Source organism: Stegastes partitus, unplaced genomic scaffold, assembly GCF_000690725.1.
Source record: "Stegastes partitus isolate 25-593 unplaced genomic scaffold, Stegastes_partitus-1.0.2 Scaffold163, whole genome shotgun sequence".
NCBI classification, from domain to species: domain Eukaryota; kingdom Metazoa; phylum Chordata; class Actinopteri; family Pomacentridae; genus Stegastes; species Stegastes partitus.
Genome location: NW_007577894.1, coordinates 314,202 through 333,618, shown reverse-complemented (window position 1 = coordinate 333,618; position 19,417 = coordinate 314,202). Strand labels below are relative to the sequence as shown.

The window sequence follows — 19,417 nt, the reverse complement described above, 5'->3', positions numbered from 1 at the left end:
TATTTTCCTGAAATCATGTCTATATCTTTAGCTGTTTTAGTCAATCAGTTACAACAATAGTGTTCATACATTCAGCCTGTCTGTACTGTTTTTTTAATTTTTTTATTTCACTTACACTTGCATTTAAAGCACTTGAAATAACTCCTGCGTGAGACAAAGTGTGAAATAAATCAACCTTTTAGTTTCCAACATTAACAGTCTGTAAAATATATAACTGTTTAATGAACCAGTGTAAAACGTGACCAGCGGTGTTGACAAGATGGTAACTGAGGGCCGTATAGCTGGTCTAACTAACACATGTATAATTCAGAGTGAATGGATGTTCATTCTTGACCTTTGGGAGCAGTAAAAATCTCAACGAACAGGCTCACTTACTCGCATTCAGAGCTTTAAACTGCATCTTTATTGAATGAATGAATGTGTCTAGATGTTCTTCCCCATTTATAATTCAGGACCGCGGAGAGTTTATCATGTAAAATTGTATTTAAGACCAGAAGAGGTATCAGCGACTTGATTAAAAGAATCCATCTAACCATCCATCTCATTGTTGCTGGGTGACTTGTTATTTCCCCAAAAAAATGCAGCACATATTTTCATGATGCAAAAGACCCATTATTAGGATGCAAGAAAGAATGAGATAATTGCATATGTAGCCTTTGCAACGGCGAACGAGAATGTGTAAAAATAAATGCATGTATAAACAGCATGTATAGGGCCTGGATGAGCATGTAGAGCTAATCCGGGTTAATTCATCACTACCTCTACTTGGCCTAGCTTGTTTTTTTGGTATGAGGAACGCTTTTAGCAAAAGCTCTCTAATAATCAGCCGCTGCCACACTGCTAATTCTCCCTCTCATCTTGTCTCTTGTTGCTCCAGAGGAAACGAGGGGCCATGGTTCAGGCACGAGTGAAGACACTCCACGGAGGAGGTGATTATGGGATATTGTGCTCCTGGGAGGGAGGGAGAGAGGGAGGGGGAAAAAAAAAAAGTCTCAACCCGGCACCCCCAGTGAAAGTCTCCTTAGGGGGAAATCACCAAACCAACATCACAGGCATGTGTTTGTGCATGTGTGTGGGTCGGGCGGGTTTAAATGTAGAAATGTATGCGCTAGTAGCCAGTGAATCAATAAAAACAAGCAAGGAATGAGGAAAAAAAAAAACAATAACTGCAGGCACTTGTCTAATTAGGTTCCATAATTAACTAGCAATTAGCAGGCCTTTCACCAGTCATTATTTTATTATTCATAATATGGCTCTTTAAATATCTGCAGTGGGTGCGTTCTCATGTTAACGTTGTAAACAGGAAGGAAAACAAGTTATTTTTAATAGAAAGGATCTCTTTTTGTGGCTTGACTTGGGCGAGCGAATCACAATTCAGCTGAAAAACTTCCAACGCTTTCGCTCTTTTTTTACACTAATTATGCACGCAAAACATACTTCTAACCAGGAGCGGTTGAGCTGACTTTGAGGTGTCATGTATTCTTCAGAGAATGCTCCGAGTTGTATCAATGTTTGTGGCTTTTTTCCTGTGCAACCAGGGAAGCCTGAGGGTCCCTTTATGAATGGTGTACACTCCTTATTTGTATTCAGCTGAGGTTTCAATCACTAAGCAAGCAAGTCCTCTTCATGGAAATTCCTATTAGTGATGTTGCATTAATACACTACCTTCAGTCGTTTCTTTAAAGCTCCAAAAACCGATTTTTGCCTACCAGATTTAAACTGCCTGCAGTGACAGCAATCGCAGACAGAAATGATTTAATTATTCTCAATGAATGCCTTCTTTTCTCACATTTGGGAGCTGCAGGAAATGTGTACTCATTTTTTTTAAGGTGGAAGGTGCATTGTCTGCTTATTGAATTTTGCAAACCCATTAAAATGGTTTTGGGGGTCATTAAATGTTTGAATATGACTTGTTTTTAACGAGCAACGGGGTATTTTTTAAGTTGAATAGGCAGTGTGTTTGATAACTGGTTGCTCGCCATCTGCAGCATTATTTAACAGCAGCCTTTCTAGTCCGTCAGAATGAGATTCAAACAACCATCCAGTCAACATGAAAACATGTAAAGTGCAACTGAGCCGATGCTTTCTTCTCATTTGGATTCGGGTCAACTTGAAGCACTTCTTTGGAGCTCATTGAATCAATGACACGATAAATCATTCAGAGCGTCTGAGAACGTGGCTACTTGGATGAACAAAAAAAATTGAAAACTCTTCCATGGACGCCTTCTTTCTCAAATCTCTTTGATATTGCTTTGTCTATTTAAGGTGTGCTCTTAAAGCTCACGGTGAACAAACTTATCAAAGCAACAGCAGTGTAGCTAGAAGCCTCATGGAAGGAAAAAAAAAAATCAAGAAGATACTGGCAGCACAAAAACATGCAAGCTTCATCTTGAGTATTGTTTTTTTTTACTCGGGACAAATGGAGCAATTCTTCTTGCTGAAGTGTCATTTCCCTGGACTGTGTGTATGCACTCAGCTGTTCAGTCCCAAAATCCTCTGCCTGTGAGCTCCCTGTAGGCAATCCCTCGGGAGCGTGTGCATGCGAGTGGAAGTGCACCTACATACACAAGAAGATCTACTGTAAAGCTGCGAAACAGCTGAGAGGCTCAATTCTTAGCCCTGCAATTGAACGGCAATTGGAAATAAGCAGCGTATCAGGTATTCTGTGATTTTACAGGCTGATGTTACCAGTGCAATACGATTAGCGGCAAATAAAAAAGTCCCCCTTTCTTCTCTGCCTTTGTGCTACCTGTATGGCACCGCGGGGTGAAAGACGAGAGCGAAGCTCGCGGACGTGCTGATGTGTGACTCCATGTGTGAAGAAAATCTAGGGCTATGATAGGGATGACTTGCTTTTTGAGTGCAGTGACAAATTCCGTCTCTTCCTCTCCCAGTACATTTTCTGGAGCCGTGTGAACTGGACTTCATAATGCAGTCCCCAAAAGGCCGCCACCCACGCGACTCCACGGACAGGAAATATATAAGGCATGTTTTCTCAAGAAACTTTTAAGCCGTAACTTTGGAACTCTTGCTCCGCGCAGGGCCCCCCGACTGAGACCAAAGGCCCATCAGAGCTCCGACCAACATACCCGAAAAACTTAAACACTTGTGCATTAGTGAATAGAGAGTTTGTGTGTGTTTGAGGTGGTTACACTGATGTGGGCGGCAGGCAACCTCCTACGCTGAGCTATTGGTGCTGTCCGTGGTGCTGAAAGGAATCCTCACTTCTGGTGTGCTTTCTCCCACCACGGGTTTTAATTAGTGCATTAATTACTTCTTTAGTAATATACTGTTATAAAATGCAATATTTATTTTAGGGGGGAAAAAAATCCATCAAATTCACTCAATACGTCAATATCTACACTTCTCAAGCTGGATGACAGGTTGTTAGGGTTCAGATAGTGTCCACGGTTGAGTGAGCCACTCTTTTCAGGAAACAAATACCCCCCCACAAACACACAAACACACACACAAAATACACATGATTCTGCTTAGGGCACTTGTTTCTATGTCTTCAACTCTGGCTTAGTCTGACTGCTGGCTTTACGCTAGCCCCCACCACACCCACTATAAAAATTGAAATTGGCTCGGCGCGAATGGAAATGCCGAAGGGTGTCTGAGTCCAATAAGTGTCAAGGGACATTCATAGTTTGGCACTGACAGCTTGTGTGATATTGAGAGGTCACAGCAACTGAGACAGCGGGCAAGCAAGAGGGAAGGAGCCAGAGGGAGGTGAGGGAGGGGAGGGGAGGGGAGGTCGGAGAAAGCCAACAAGACAGGTTGTGTGTGTGTGTGTGTGCTGGAGTGTGTGGGTGTGTGCAAGAGAGAGGAGTCAAAGGGAACAAGTGAACCAGAGAAGGAGTAAGAACTAAAGAGACAGAGAGCAGGTGGGCCTAATAAATGTACTTATCACTCACACAGATGAGATTTTTTTTTTTCTTCAATATGTAAAATGGTTGCATAGATTCAGAAATAGACTAATGAACTTATTCAGATGTCATTCTAAGCAGCATAAAAGAGAGGGTTGAGGCCAGAGCAACAAAACTGAGTCACCCGTGAAGCACAGAATATCCACGGGCTTAAGTCTGCACAGGGGGTGGATTTAAAAATAACCAACTGATTCGCTCACAAAAAAAAAAAAAACACACACAACATGTCGTGGTATTTCCCTGCTCCGTACTGAGACAGGAAATACACAAGCTGAGAATGTGTGGATTTAAATCCAAGGGCTAATCTAACAATGTCCTATTCACCAGAGTTGAAAGTGCATAATTATGCAAAACGTCTAACTGCTCCCAGATTTGAGCCAGTGTGCAAGTATTTATAGAACAGAACCTGGAGTCAATTTATATTTTATTGCTGTCTGAGTTTTCTGCATGAGAAATCCTCCTCGGTGTGAAAAGGCTTTTAGTGAGGTAAACTGTACGGGCAGGGCGTGGGAAAGGTACATCAGGTCGGTCGTCACAATGAAACAAACAACAGCGGTTTGTTCAGCTCTTGTGCGTCTGGAGGGTTTGAATTCGGAGCCATACGGGGGCAGTGATAACAAGCTGTGAGCTGCATTGGCAAGTTATTATGGCCAAATTATTAGGAGGGATCTGCTTGTTCTTACACATCCAGCAGCAACATTAACAGTCTTTAGGAGTCTCTGGCCACCTTATGATTATAGGTCCAGCATTCACGCTCCACCAACTCCTGAGGGAAATAATCTGGCTCTTCGGATGTGAACTCCTCCACTGTGTTAACCCGCCAGTGCAAAACTGGACAGGTAGGGCACGCTGGGTTTACTGTATCAGAGCCTTTATGCTGGGCGACAGTGTGAGTGAACCGAATCAGAAAACAAACACAAGAACTTATTGCAACAGCAGATTTAGGAAGGAAAGTATTTTTCTTTTGACACTTGAGCAGCAACTTTTCACAGAAGAAATAAGCAAACCGGTTGCAACTGAAATGAAAATATTTGCATGCTCGTTTCTGATGTACTTGTAATTCTTTCTTTTTGTTGCCCCACAGCTATATGACAGCAAATACTCATGAGACATGTCTCACTTGGGCATAAAAGCTGAAGGGGTTTGATAATTGGATCACATGGGGACTAAAGCAGGAGCACCAGATTTGTTACCAGGGATCCCCGAGGCTATAGGAAACCAGCACTGAGGGCTGTAATGAAAATGTTCCTTCTTACTTTTTTTTTTTTTTTTTTAAACACTCTTCTCGCCTTTTCTTCTCCTCTTCAGACTACACCCTAGCAAACTTGGGAAGTGAGCTCTCTTGACAGACACCGCAGGTTATTACTTTTACGGCCAGAGGCACCCAGGCCTCTAAAAGAGTCCATTAGCACCGAGGAGAGCGGTTGACTTCTTCAGCCGGCTATCGGAAGACTTTCAACTTTTTAAAATTTTTGACGGACTCGAATCAAGAGCTTATTATCCGTCAAAACTTGACAAACAAGTTTGCAAACTCGGATCAATCAAGTGCCAAAATGAGCAGTTTCCGTGGGCGCTAATTGGTGTCGGAGCTTGTGAACCGAGATGAAATTGGGTGTTTTATCACTCAATGGAAATCAATGCCTACCCAAAACAAGAGTGGCGATGAGCTGTGTTTTGTCTAAAGGAATAAAGAAAATAAGGTTGTCTAAAAAAAATAAGAAAAAAAAGCTGAATTTCATGATTGAAAAATACATCCTCGTCCCACATACACACATTAAAATGCTAATACACTTTCACAAGATGCAGCAACAGACACAAAAAATAACCTTTTCAAATCCTTTTTTTTTTTTTCACTATTTATTTTCTTCCCCATATCCACCAAATTGAGTCCTGTTCTCCCCTTTATCTCTCTGCTTTAGATCACCATTCCTCCTTGTGTCTGGCACCACAGATAAGATGCAGGAGATAAAGAACGTAGATGCTATCGAGAGATTAGACAGAGATGGAGCGGAGATAAAGAAGTTAGAGCAGATCCAGAGAGGAAGGGAGGGGAAAAAAAAAAAAAAACACAACAAAATATATAAACCTTCCCTTCGGTGAAAAATACCCTTGACCTCTGCCCCTCTCCCCCAGGCGGACGGCTAATTATGCCTCTGTGTATTTATATGAGAGAAAATAACTTCCAAACAGCTTTTGACAAATTAAAGGACAACTCCAGATTAAATGAGTCGTGTTAATTGCACTTAACTTACATTATTCTCTATCTAGACTTTATTTGAGCCCTGTATGCGTTGGTTTACATGCATGTGTATGAATAATATCAGATTATTTTTAGACATTTTTAATGTCTTTTGCAAAGGCAATCAAACGGAGGCTAACGGACTACAACTAGATTTAAAGGTGGCAACGTTGGCAGCATTTGTTTTTCAGGATAAACCCACAAACATGCAGAATACACTGCAGAGCAGGACCGGAGACAGACAGCTGTCAGACAAGCAGCAAATGAAATGCCTTCGAGTTCGGCCCTAATCATAGCTTTAGGCTTAACAGCAACGACTCCATTTTATTACTTGTCAGTTACCGTGTCTCCTGAATATGCCCTTTCACCGTAGACACACCGGCTTTATTGACAGGTAGACATGCAAAAGCAGAATGGATTTTTTTTTTTTAGCACGACGTGAAAACTTTTTATTTGATTTTAAAAAGCAACATTATGCCAAAAAAAAAACATAACAGAACAAAAAAAACACACCTAATCTTGAAATAAAAGCATCAAAATCATTTTGATGATACACTGACTTATCATACTGAGAACGGCACCACTTTCAATCCCACTTTGTTCACTGATTGCATGTTTTTTTTTTTTCCTGTGAGGAGTGCGTAACACTTTGTGGCGCGACGTCAAACACTTCTATGAACGCAGGTAGATAAAAGGAGAGCTTAGTATTCTCAGCATGAACGTCGTGGCAGAGGTTAAGAGACCAAAGAGGACATGGACAGAGGAAGATAAGAAGAAAAAAAAAGAAAGAAAGAGTGACCAAGCAAGAGGAAGCACAAGTGTAAATCTAAGATTGACTGGCTTTTAGTTGTTGGCGAGAGCTTTGCGAAATAAAAGGCTGCGAGACAGGTGCCAAGCTGGCCTTAATGCTTTGGACTTGTAAGTAATATTAGCTGGCTTGCTATGCCTTCTGTTGTTGCACTTGCTTGATGTTTGGCTGTGTCAGTTGTCACCTTGATAGTTTTTGATGGGAAGCCAAAGCCGGCCCTTTTTTTTTTGATGAAGATTTGTTTTTACGATAGCGGTATAAAATTTAATTGCACGCCAAAACTGTAGGGGAACCCAGTCGCACCAAATATAAATTCTGGTGGAACGGGGCTGTAAAACATTTATTAACGCAAATAGGTTGAAGGATTTTTGTGCAGAGTTATGAAGCTTGTTTGGTTAAGACCACAAAAAACAAAAAAAAGGTTTTTTTTGGATTATTTCATCTCATCTCTGTTGGTTGTTGCAGCAAAAATGTCACTGTTTAATCTGGTAGTTCTGGTAAGCAAATATTTATAAGAAAAAAGGTAATCGGCCACATATATCAGCCAATTTCTTAAGAACAAGCACGTTATATGGACACAGTTTTTAATGATTTGCCTGAGTAAAGATAATTCAGTGTTTACAAAAGCCTTTATCATGTTATGGCACTAGAATCCATAAATATAACAGCAAACCTAGCAGGAAATGTATTTGTTTAAAAGAAGAACGATTATAAAAACTACATTAAAACAAGATCGCTTAAAAAAAAACCCCATAAACAATCATAAAAACGGCTGTCAAAAAATGTATTGCTGCAGGATATTGCTCTGCTATTTCTATTTTCAAACATACATGCAGATGCTGACACATTTACAAGAAGGGCTGATATTAAAATGCTGATGTGCTGCTCGGAAACGATACAATTTCAACACGAAAATGAGGAAAAACTACGTTCTTCAATTTTGCACGACGACGGAGATATCAAGGCCAAACATGCTTATTTGTTTACAGCGCCTCTAAATCTCTTTCCTGTTTCCATCATTCACCTCTGTCTGACTGCGTTTGTTGTTTCGGGTGGCATCGCTCTTGATAGGCTGACAAACGATGACAGACTCATCCCATTTCCTTGCCCTCAATCCTGTGACATCATTTAGCGGATATGAATTTCAGCGGGCCAACACTTGTGGAAAAAAATAGCACAACTGCAAATGCTTCTCCACTGTAAAAAAAAAAATTACAGCAACTATCTGCTATATTTGGTGCTAAGATGCCATATTTAATTTCAGGATGTATGGGGTGTATGGAGAGGCAGCTTAACCTCTTTACCATCATGCACCCTTATATTAAACGACTTACTCATTTAAACTAACCTTCAGCATTTCCGAATCCACAAATGGCTGCTGACAAAGTTCACCCACTGTTTGAGCTTTTTTTTTATCCACTGCACAAGTGCTACTCGACTATCCCCGCTCTCATATTCTCACTTCCCTTTGTCACGCTTGTGCCCTCTCAGCGTTGGAATGATTTAAATCTACAAGTAAGATACAGAGCTGCTTCACAGTGACCGCGGACAAGAAGTGCAGACTAAATGAGAGCTGAAATACTAAAGCACGGGCATTTTCTCAACCAACAACAACAACCGGCCGACCTTCGCTGCTAAATAACAAACACAAAGACATTATTCCAGGTAATTTCATCCCGCTGTGTGCTCTGAACTCACGCGCCGCTTGTGCTGCGGCACGTTCCCCCGAATCGACTAAAAAGTGACTTCCAGGTGAACTGCGAGTCAATTTAGCGCAGATGCCAAGACTCACACTAGCGCGCGGATGAAAAGTTGTCAGACGGCGCAGCCTCCCTCGATTTCAGTTTGAAATTGGAGATGAGTGAAACAACAGTCATAAACATGCCGCAGTTTTTAACATCCCATTAAGGGATGCGAGGCAGAGGAAACTGTTTACTGATTACTGTTTTGTCAGAGAGACGTATTCAGGGCTTGAGGAGGGAGATTATATTAGTGTTACAGTAAAGCTGTAGAAGAACACTGAATTGGATTGTCTCAAAGGCACACTTCTCTCCCTCTCCTCTGCTGATAGAAATCCCATGAAGAGGCAGGGACTGAAAGACAACAATGCCAAATGTGATTAATCGCAAGATGAAAAGGATGAAGCCGGTGTCTGTGGCTCAGCTGTGGCCTTAAAACAAATAGTACCTTCAGTGTCGATTTGACACCGATCAGTCACAACATAACACCCCCTTTATATTGCGTCGATCCTGAGATCTCGGGGCTTACGAGGTGGGTCTGTGAATTGGGCTTGCTCCAGTGCATCCTGCTGATGACTGATCATATTGGGGATCTAGGGAGTTTGGAGGTTTGAGTCAACACTTTGGACTCTTTTGTTGTGTTCCTCCAGCCATTCCTGAGCAGATCTTGCTGTGCGATGTGGGCGGGAGGAAGCTGTAGGTGAGCGGTACGTGTCAAAATAACATCCGCGCCGATGCCAGGATCCAAGGGTTCTAGCGGAACACTTTATTCTAGCAAGATGATCAGCATCACCTCAGAGACTTTAATGTTGTGGCTGATGAGTACATAATGTGTAACGCATTAGTCCTTTGCTTTAGATAGTCTAGCTAGAGCCATTAATGCCACCCTGCTGTCATTTCACTTACTTAGGGTTGTCTTGTGTGTCCAATTGCGGATCTCAAACCCCATCTCAGCCCGAATGTCTGCATCTGTACTCGGCCAAACATGCCACTTGCAGAATAACATGCTGAACCCCATCAGCTCCGTCTCCACTCGCCTTTACGCTCCAACCACTTTCTCAGCCTATATTTGCTGTGGTACATGCCCCACTTCCTGCACCACTGCCTCTTTATTTATCCCATCTCTCTTCTCTCTCCTCCTTGTTCCTCAGTTCACACAAAAAACTCTGAACCTGTCACTCAGTAAGTGGATTGCAAATCTGTGTGCATACTTGCTTTGCATCTGTGTGTGTGTCTGTGTGCGAGTTACTGGGCCCGTTAGCTTCAGAAGCAACGGACCAAAAGCTCAATTCAACACTAGATTTTTTTTCCTATTTACACAACAAAGAAATGGCAGAAACTCAGAAAGAGGAGACTTTTAGAAACAGGAAGTGAGACGTACAGCGAGAAATTCAAATTATCAACACAAGTCCGAATTTGTATTTGTTTAAAAGAAAGGAGAATTAAAATTAGAAAGCCTCGGCAATAACAGTTGGAAAAGGATTTACATTGCACAGATATCCACTGAAACACTATAACCTGGCGTGAAAAGCCATTTTTTGAGTAATTCTATCAATAATTACATCAATCTCAATCTGAGTGTAGCACCCACCAGCAGGCATAGATTTGTGCTTTATTTAGCTGCTTTTATTAAGCAGACCACCTCCATATCAATTGATTTCTGCTGTGTGGCTTTTTTTTCTTTCTGACTAGCATGGATAGCACTGCGATGGCTGTTAGTCACATCCTTCTGGTTGGAAATGGTTGTAACACGTTTGAGATGGTCTAACATATCAATTGTTTGTTGGCAAGACAGACTTTTTCCTGCACAGGCACCAGCTCCTGTGAGCTACTTCGTTTTCTGAATGCCTCTCTCGCCGAATCAGGATAAAGATGATTGTCAAGATGTGCTCCTGCTTCTGCGCTTCCAGAAACAAAAACACAAATTGCAAAAATAGAGCCATCGTGATGAACAGAGACACTGTTGGGATGATAATAATGATGGTAGAAATCTAATTTGTCAATTCAATGCATGTTCCAAATTCTTCAACAGCAAAATGTAATTCATTCTAAATACCTGGGCCAAAGGCCAAATACATAGGTACAGCTATATGGAGCAGTTTCGTTGTTCATCCATTATCTATACACCGCTTAATCCTCACTAGGGTCGCGGGGGGCTGGAGCCTATCCCAACCGACTCAGGGTGAAGGCAGGGGACACCCTGGACAGGTCACCAGTCTATCACAGGGCTACACTGAGAGATAAACAACCAAGCTCACTCACATTCACACCTACAGACAATTTAGAATCACCAATTAACCTCAACATGTTTTTGGACTGTGTGGGAGGAAGCCGGAGAACCTGGAGAGAACCCACGCTGCACGGGGAGAACATGCAATTTCGTTGTTATTTAACAAAATAACTCCCTGCAATGTGAAACTGTTTCCGGCACAGTGGATCCTGCAGGACCTCAACTCTCTTTCAGCTCAGATTTGTGCCGGGCTGTGTGGTTAACAGCTTAGATGCTTATTTTATAGTTGACTGTCTGCCCTAGTATTAAATGTCAAGGAAGACCTTTGTAATCCCTAAAATTCTGTCTCTAAAGACAACACAATCTGGGCCTGGGAGACTGGCGGTTGGGGGAATGGTCAATGGGGAACCCCTTAAATATTTACCAGGTGCACCCTGGACAAGCAGCTTTATGATGGCAAGAGATTTGCTTGAGACAGAGAGCATCAGCAAATGTCAGGGTGAATCATCTTAGGGACATAAATAAAACATAGCAAAGCAATGCTTTAAAAACCTCTGTGGTCCATCCTGTCTGATTCAGTATGTCTCTGAGATGCCCCACTCTAGCCCACCAGAGCAAAATCACAGTGCAACTAAAGGGCTGAGTAGTGAGGACACCGCTGCACACATGCACGCACACAATAGAAATACACAAAGTCGTATGCAGGTTACAAAAAGATTCCACAAGATTAAAATAAAGAAATAAATACCCGATTTGAGTTCCTGCGATCACACCACATCTCGCCCTTTGATCAAATTCACATACCTATAAAGAGCAAAAAAAGCATTAAAGGGAGCGTTAGATCCACAATACGCATTTCATAAGACAATCTACAGCATGTAGATAGAAACAACTGCAGAGCCATGTGTCAGTCAATGGCCATATCACCTATTTGTGAACACGACTGTATTTTCTAATCTCTTTGTCAGATAATCTCCCGTCATACTCCCACGTTTTCTGTCAGTCTCCATTACAGTGTTCAGTGATGCATAGAGTAACGAGCCTACAAACATCTGAAGTTGTCATTTGCAAAGATGGAGAGCAGCCGTATGCTGCGCAAGGTTATGCATAGTGGCGGATCCGGGGTGATTTTTCTTTTATCTGATTGAAATCTAATTTTCTGGACCAAAGCTGAGCCCATTTCGACACAGTAGACTGGACGCTGTGAAAGAATCTTCATGCTGGTGTGTAAAAGTAAAGGTTCCTGCTACATGATAAAATTACATTTTGCAGCATTGAGCCTCATAGGATTTAAATTTGTAGGAAAAAAAAGAAAAAAAGTTCTCTTTTAAAATGCTCGAGCCATGCAACTGTTGCACTACATTCCTAAACACCAAACCTGAGGGTGTTTATCACTTCATCAGAGTTCAGAAATATCTGACATAAACAGTGGTGTCCTGATGTATTATCTGCTATTTACACTGCTTAGTTTGAAGCTTGAACTGTCTCAAAGACTGCTTTGTTTTGTACAATTACCCGTCTTGATGCTGACCTCGATCTGCAAGTAAACTTCAGAAAATAAATATTTCTTTTGTCACTGTGCAGCAACCTCGAAACAAAGGGAACCGCTTTGGTTTCCTCTGACAGTGAACCAAGCTGCACCTTTAAACAAGCCACCACTTCACCACCACATCAGACACTCACAATATGTTGTTTTAGGGGCAACTGGAAAATAATTCTCTTCCCTTACAAACTTTAAGGTAAGCAAAGCACAGCCAATCTTACCTGAAATGAATTACACTCATACGAAACATCAGCCTACCGAGATATTTTCCAACATCAGCGGCAGCACTGTTGTATCAGTTACACTGTTTCTTGGCAAAAAAAAGATCTTGTAACTAAGAAAGCAAGGAAAAGTCAATCCAAGAGAAACCCCGCTAGCGTGGAAGTGTGCCTCTTAAAATCAGCCGAGGGTGGTGGTATTGGTTGGTTGCCCAGCTGTTGGGTCCAACACTTCAACACTTTGCTAAAGACTGAAAGATCTCAGTAACTACTGGTTGGACTGCTATGGAATTTAACAGTCCCCCCACAGTGTGAACTGCCACCAGCAGGTTAATGTTTTTTGCCTCCTCAGTGAAATATGCGGGGGCATCGATGGAGTTGTGCTAAATGTGGTACACACCTGACCGACTGTTAGGAAGCATGCTAGGGATTGCAATCCCTTTTGTGTAGAAAGGTGGACATTCATCACACAACATTTTGTATTTCTGTTTATTGAATTTTATAATTCCAGTGGCTACCAGCATAATTAAAGTTTGGTTTACTTGTCTGATTAAAATAAACCACATATTTAAAAGGACGACGCGTTCTAAAAGCCATTAGCTGTAGGCGTTTGTACCTTGTAGAAGGAGGAGGTCAGGGTCAAAAGACACTTCCTTAGTGTGCCAGATGACGAGGTGTGGTGTCAGATTTGATTGGACGACAGATGTGTGATAAAATTCAAAGTAATTAATGTGAGTACAAAGGAAGGCACAAATGTTTTGTTTAGTTTAAATGTTCAATGTTGATGACTGGTTTTATATCCAGGAATTAAGACATTGTTGTTATGGGNAAAAAAAAAAAAAAAAGATCTTGTAACTAAGAAAGTAAGGAAAAGTCAATCCAAGAGACACCCCACTAGCGGGGAAGTGTGCCTCTTAAAATCAGCTGAGGGTGGTGGTATTGGTTGGTTGTTGGGTCCAACACTTCAACACAAGACTGAAAGATCTCAGCAACTACTGGTTGGACTGCTATGGAATTTAGCAGTCCCCCACAGTGTGAATTGCCACCAGCAGGTTAATGTTTTTTGCCTCCTCAGTGAAATATTATTTACAACGCGGCATCGATGGAGCTGTGCTGAATGTGGTACACACCTGCCCGACTGTTAGGAAGCACCGCTTCCCTCCATTACTACATGCAGGCCCTTTTGAGTAGAAAGGTGGACATTTATCACACAACATTTAGTTTTTCTGTTTATTGAATTTTATACTTCCAGTGGCTACCAGCATAATTAAAGTTTGGTTTACTTGTCTGATTAAAATAAACCACATATTTAAAAGGACGATACGTTCTAAAAGCCACTACCTGTATGTATGTACCTTTTGGAAGGAGGAGGTCAGGGTCAAAAGCCACTTCCTTAGTGACTAGGTGTGGTGTCAAATCTGATTGGACGATAGATGTGTGATGAAACTCAAAGTAATTAATGGGAGTACAAAGGAAGGCACAAATGTTTTGTTTAGTTTAAATGTTCAATGTTGATGACTGGTTTTATATCCAGGAATTAAGACATTGTTGTTATGGGAATCTTTAGAAAATCATGTATATTTGTTGTTAACTTCATCAACTCCACTTTAGAGCTCTGACCTGATTGGACAGTTTGAACTTGGAAGGTGGGCCCTACTGCCCTATATATGTGTGTGCAGTCTTCTGAAAAAGAGAGGAAATTGACTGATCCGAAGGCAGCACTGGACTGAGCTTGCTTGGAGTTGGAAAGTTTCTTTTGTTGTTTTTTTTTAATTCCCTCAAAGTTTTCCACTTATATACTCGTGCATTTATGAGGCTGCTGTTTTAAAAATCACCCAAAAGAAAGGCTTTAGATATTTTCAACTCACTTTTGTCCTTCATATGCCTCACCATGCCACACTGGTGAAATAGATGAGCAACAACTGACAAGACAAACTTTCTTTCTTTTTTTTTTTTTTATTTAAATTTAAATCGTACACTTTTAGACCACCCTTCAACTTGGCTCAGTCAAACCTTTTCCTGACTGTTTGCAGCACCGTGTTTTGGGTCATTCTTCATCTGTCAATCCACAAAGGACCCTGTTCACAAAGGTATGAAACACTCTATTTAACTTTACGCCACATACGCTAGCATATGTTGAATGAATCTGTTTGGCCCACGGATCCCTGTCAAAAATGTATATTAGCTAAAAGTAGGATTGCACTGTTGCCAGAATACAAAGCCAATTTGAAAGTCAACATTAGAGAACCGTGCCAGCCTGCCTACGTAACGATAGGTCTTTAATTGGGCAGGATTCAGTCGCGGAGATGTGATGCTTGCGACGGAATCAAATCAGAGTCAGCTCTTTTGGGTGTAATGCGGCTTCTAATAGGGCTGCCAGCTTGTACACAGCGACCGTGGCAGCAATTGACACTTTTCTCACGCTCGCACGCCACATTTCTTCTACAATGAAAACAAATTCTTGGCTGATAATGACGCGGTGTGTAAAGAGGACACCGATGGCACGTGGACAGACAAGACAGAGCGGGCAGAAGCAGAAGCAGCAGCAAGTTTCACAGACCAATCAGGGGGGAAAGCGAAAAAATATCCACAAATCTATTACACTGTAATTTATTCCCATGCATGCTGCTCGGAGCAATGTCAGTCAGCGTCTCCTCTGGCAGCAGCAAGGCGCCTCTCCCTCTCCTCTCCTCTCGGGTTACTATGGAGAGAGTTATGAGTTACTATGGTTACGGGGATGCTGTGTGTCTTTATTGCTGTGAAACTTTCTCGTGATTCCCAGGTGGCTGTCTCCTGACTTAATCCAAGAGGTTAAATGGTGCAAAAATGCAGAAAATGTCTTTTAAATTACTTTTTTTTTTTTTGATGGGGAAGAACCCTCAGATCTCATTTTACAACATCGTGGGGTCCGTGTTTCTGACTGACTTGTCAAGAGAGAAGAAATTGATGCTAATTTTCTGTTCTGATTGACAGTAAATTGGCAGTTAATCCAGTTTAACGCAAGAAGCATATTTCATTCATCGCATTTAAATGGACTGCATTAAAGAATATTACTCGTATCATGTTGAGACACGGGAATGTTGACACAGAAATATTGTCTAATAATCTAACCGTTTTCAAATTAATGCATTTAAGCAATTGTCGGTGACCTAGAGTGTGACACAGTCTCTCTGACCCAAACAGATCATTTTCTGTATAGGCGTAGCAATTATCAAGTTGTGCTGCTAATGGAGGGAAATGACCTGTGGAGAGCTTAAGAATTCAGGCAATTGTAGCAGCATAGAGGGACCTTAACACGTGTTCACCTCATCCGAGTAATCAAACTAATTAAGCAGTCGTTAAATGAAACTGCAGAGCTCTTCTGAAAAGGAGGCGATGCCTACGCTACAGCTCACATGCTGCTCTGACGGGGTTAACCGCTGTAGAATAGGCAAAGAGAAAGAAAATGTAATACATATGCTATTTCTACACTCTAAACTCAATGAAAATGAGCGAAAATAAATAGGAAATGTCAAGTTGTCATAACGATTCCCGACGTGGTATCAGTCATGTCACTGTGCAAGCATTTGCCTGCATTGGATGGTTGATGGAGGGAGAATTATAGAGCTTCTGACTTTATTGCACAAAGGGTCACAAAAACAGAGCATCATCCAGTGTTGGCATTCCATAAAAGAAAGAGGCAGACAGGAATAAAGAAATTTCAGAAGAGAGAAAGTATGAGATTTCTGACTGAGGTGCATACAGGATAATGTGAGTAACTGTAAGATACAGCTTCAAGGAAACGTGTGGGAGTGGATAAACACATGTCTCACATGCCTGAGTAGACGATGGTATATGCCCCAGTCATGGATTGCTTCCCAGAGCCCTAATTTTGCTTCATTTCCCATTCCATCCTTTAGTAATGAATCACATTCATCATTGCATGGAAGTGTCTGTGGCCGCATGCAAGGAGAAAAAAAAAAAAGACAAGGGGGGAAGACAAAGACAATGGAAGGACGAGTAATTGTCCTTCTCCTCTACGCTGACATGCTGGACTAATGAAATGCTTTGACTCAATCATTATACTCAATAATGCCTTGACATGCAAATCTTCACCTGATGGTCTCGTACACATGCTGCCAAGAAGTGGACTGTTGTCAATGCTCAACAGTTCACAGTGACACGGGCAGACAGGCTTTTTCTCCGGAAATAAGTCACAGTGTTCATCAACCACGCTGTGCTTGGAGGAGCAAGGCTCTGTGCAGCCATTGTCATTGTCACTGCACGCCGACTGTACTTCTGATGCTGCCTCCTCCCCTCCCTTCCCCCTGTGGTCCCGAGGACAAGATTCTGCTGTGCTGCACTGTGCCATGCAGTTTCAGCCCGGATTTCCCTACGAGCTTAACAGAGAGTGTAGCCTTTCTCATTGTTTAGCACTTCAAAGGAAACAAGAGAAAAGAGAGGAGAGCAAGAGGGGGAGAGAGAGAGAAAGAGAGGAGGAAATGATAGACACAGTGTGAGAAACGGAACATGAAAAAGGAAAAGGCAGAGGGAAACAGAGTCGGCGAGTGGGAGGGGAAAATATGAGAGAAGTAAGAAGAGAGGAGATGGACAGTGTTTGAATGTGCAAGAAGTTGCTTTCACAGCAGTTAAACTGCCAAGTGCAACATCCAGAGTATCTGTTAGATTCTAACAGCACACAGAACACACTTGTTAGGTAAGACTACAGCCTACTGCGCTGGTATGATTTACTTTTAAAGCACAAGCTAAACATCAAATTGAAATAACTGCTCAGTAACATCACATTTTTCTTAATGTTTTGCTAAATAATAAAGACAGAAATTGCATTTGATAGTTTGTTTGTGGCCATCTTGCACATAAACAGACAATACAGAAGTGCGCTGATTTTCCGTTGAGGCCATATGGTGTTGTTTCTACCTTCAAAATGGCTTCTCCCCGCGGCATTGTTGCATTCATCGCTGCAGCTGACTTTGACATTTAGCAATCTTGTCCAAGTTCTCTCTCTTCTAAATGACAAAGCTGTTGGTTTGTCAGAATGTCTCAAAAACAACACAAAATTAACAAAAAAACCCAACCCTAATACAATTATAGATATCTGAGGCATAAAAAAATAGATATGGTTTAAATTAGTGAAAGATTAAATATGGAAAACTGTAACAGGAGAACTTGACTTCTTAGGAAATATGCTTATTTTTTTTCCTTGGCTGTGAGTTAGATGAGACAATGGATACCACTTTGACATCTGTGTGGAAACAGGGGGCAGTAAGCTTAGCTTTGCATATTGGCTGAAAGCAGAAGACATCACATGAATATTTGGCGGAGTATCTGCAGGTCATTCGATTTCACAGTGAGTAAAACATTTGAGAGGGTCAGTGAACTCCACCGTGACCCAGTAGAGCACAATACTTCCTGTAAAACAATCACTAATCATTTTCATGCTTCAGTTTTTGTATGGATGAATGCAATAATTTATAACTTCACTTGGCTTTGAGGGTGCCGGTAGTTGTTTATTTTTTTTTTACCCTTTTGACAGAAGCAAACTGGTTGTTTTCTTTGTGTTCCAGTGTGTGTACTAAATTAAAATAATGTCTCCTGGCTTTATCTGACAAACATAAGAGTGGTTAAGCTCTATAACATCTGATTATTTTCACTGAAATTAAGCTATATGGTGAAAGTTAGTTAACTAAAACATTTCTTTTGTTGAGTAAAGCCATGGGAATACTGAAACCATCCATGCCTAGCAAGCAAAATTGCACGTTTGTGGTTGTGTGTAAGTTGAACTTCAGATTTAAGGTTAAAACAGTCATGCTTAAGTGCATAAATATAACAACTAAAAAGAAAAATATCATCTTCTTTGTGAAGACAGAATTTTGAAGTGCTGAAACTTCGGCCCACCCCCATTGTGCAACCACACACTTAATTACCTATCTCACAGTCTGGCAGTTGTGACAATGAGAGTTCATTAGTTAATCACAAACAATGCATCTGCATAGAATCGCGACAAAAACACTCGCATTCAAATCTATCCTGAAATTTATTCCATTTTTAAAGAAAATGACACCATTAAGATAAAAAATCATCTCTTATGCTGCGTTTAAGATATATTTTTCAAGAAAATGAATGTCTTATTTTCAAACCCTAAGATTTAAGCACTTCTAAGAAAACCAAGTCTTGTAAACGTCTCGGGCAGTTAAAACCTTTAGATTCTCAGCCACACAGAGATACAACTGACTCAGCTTATCCTTGCAGTGCCTCCTTGTCTGCAGCTTTGACCATGTTAAAGCAGAAGAACCACCTCAGACAGCTTTGTGATAAATCTCTATACGACGGCAGAATGCTTAAAACGTGCATGTTGATGGTGGCATTACAATTTCGATGTCTATTCTAGAACAATTAAACTGTCTACGTCTGAGGGGGGAAAAAATGCAGCTGAGAAATGATACTTTAACAAGATGTTTTGTTGCTGATGAAGAAGAGCCTCTTTATAGGTAAGGCTGTCGATGTTTAAGTAGAGGTTGTTGTTGTGTTTTTTTTTAAACTGTTGTATTATGCATTGCACAGCTCGGATTTGTAAGAGCCCTCATGAAGTAAACACTGTACTTTCAAAGTCAAAAGCATAAGTCACTGAAATCGACAAGCTCAAGAGCCGCGTGCTGTGTCTCCACATAGAAGTCGATTTTTCTACATTTAGTAGCCAATGCAATAATTTCA

General features: G+C 41.2%; 1 protein-coding gene across 1 annotated transcript in view; it reads right to left on the bottom strand.

The window, feature by feature from the left end:
* The window catches only part of LOC103355668 (protocadherin-15), a 212,537-nt gene that overhangs the window by 165,594 nt on the left and 27,526 nt on the right, over positions 1-19,417 (bottom strand). The window contains exon 2 of the mRNA XM_008279539.1: positions 11,694-11,749. The gene's annotated coding sequence lies outside the window, so the exon portion shown is untranslated. The remainder of the gene's footprint in view (positions 1-11,693; positions 11,750-19,417) is intronic.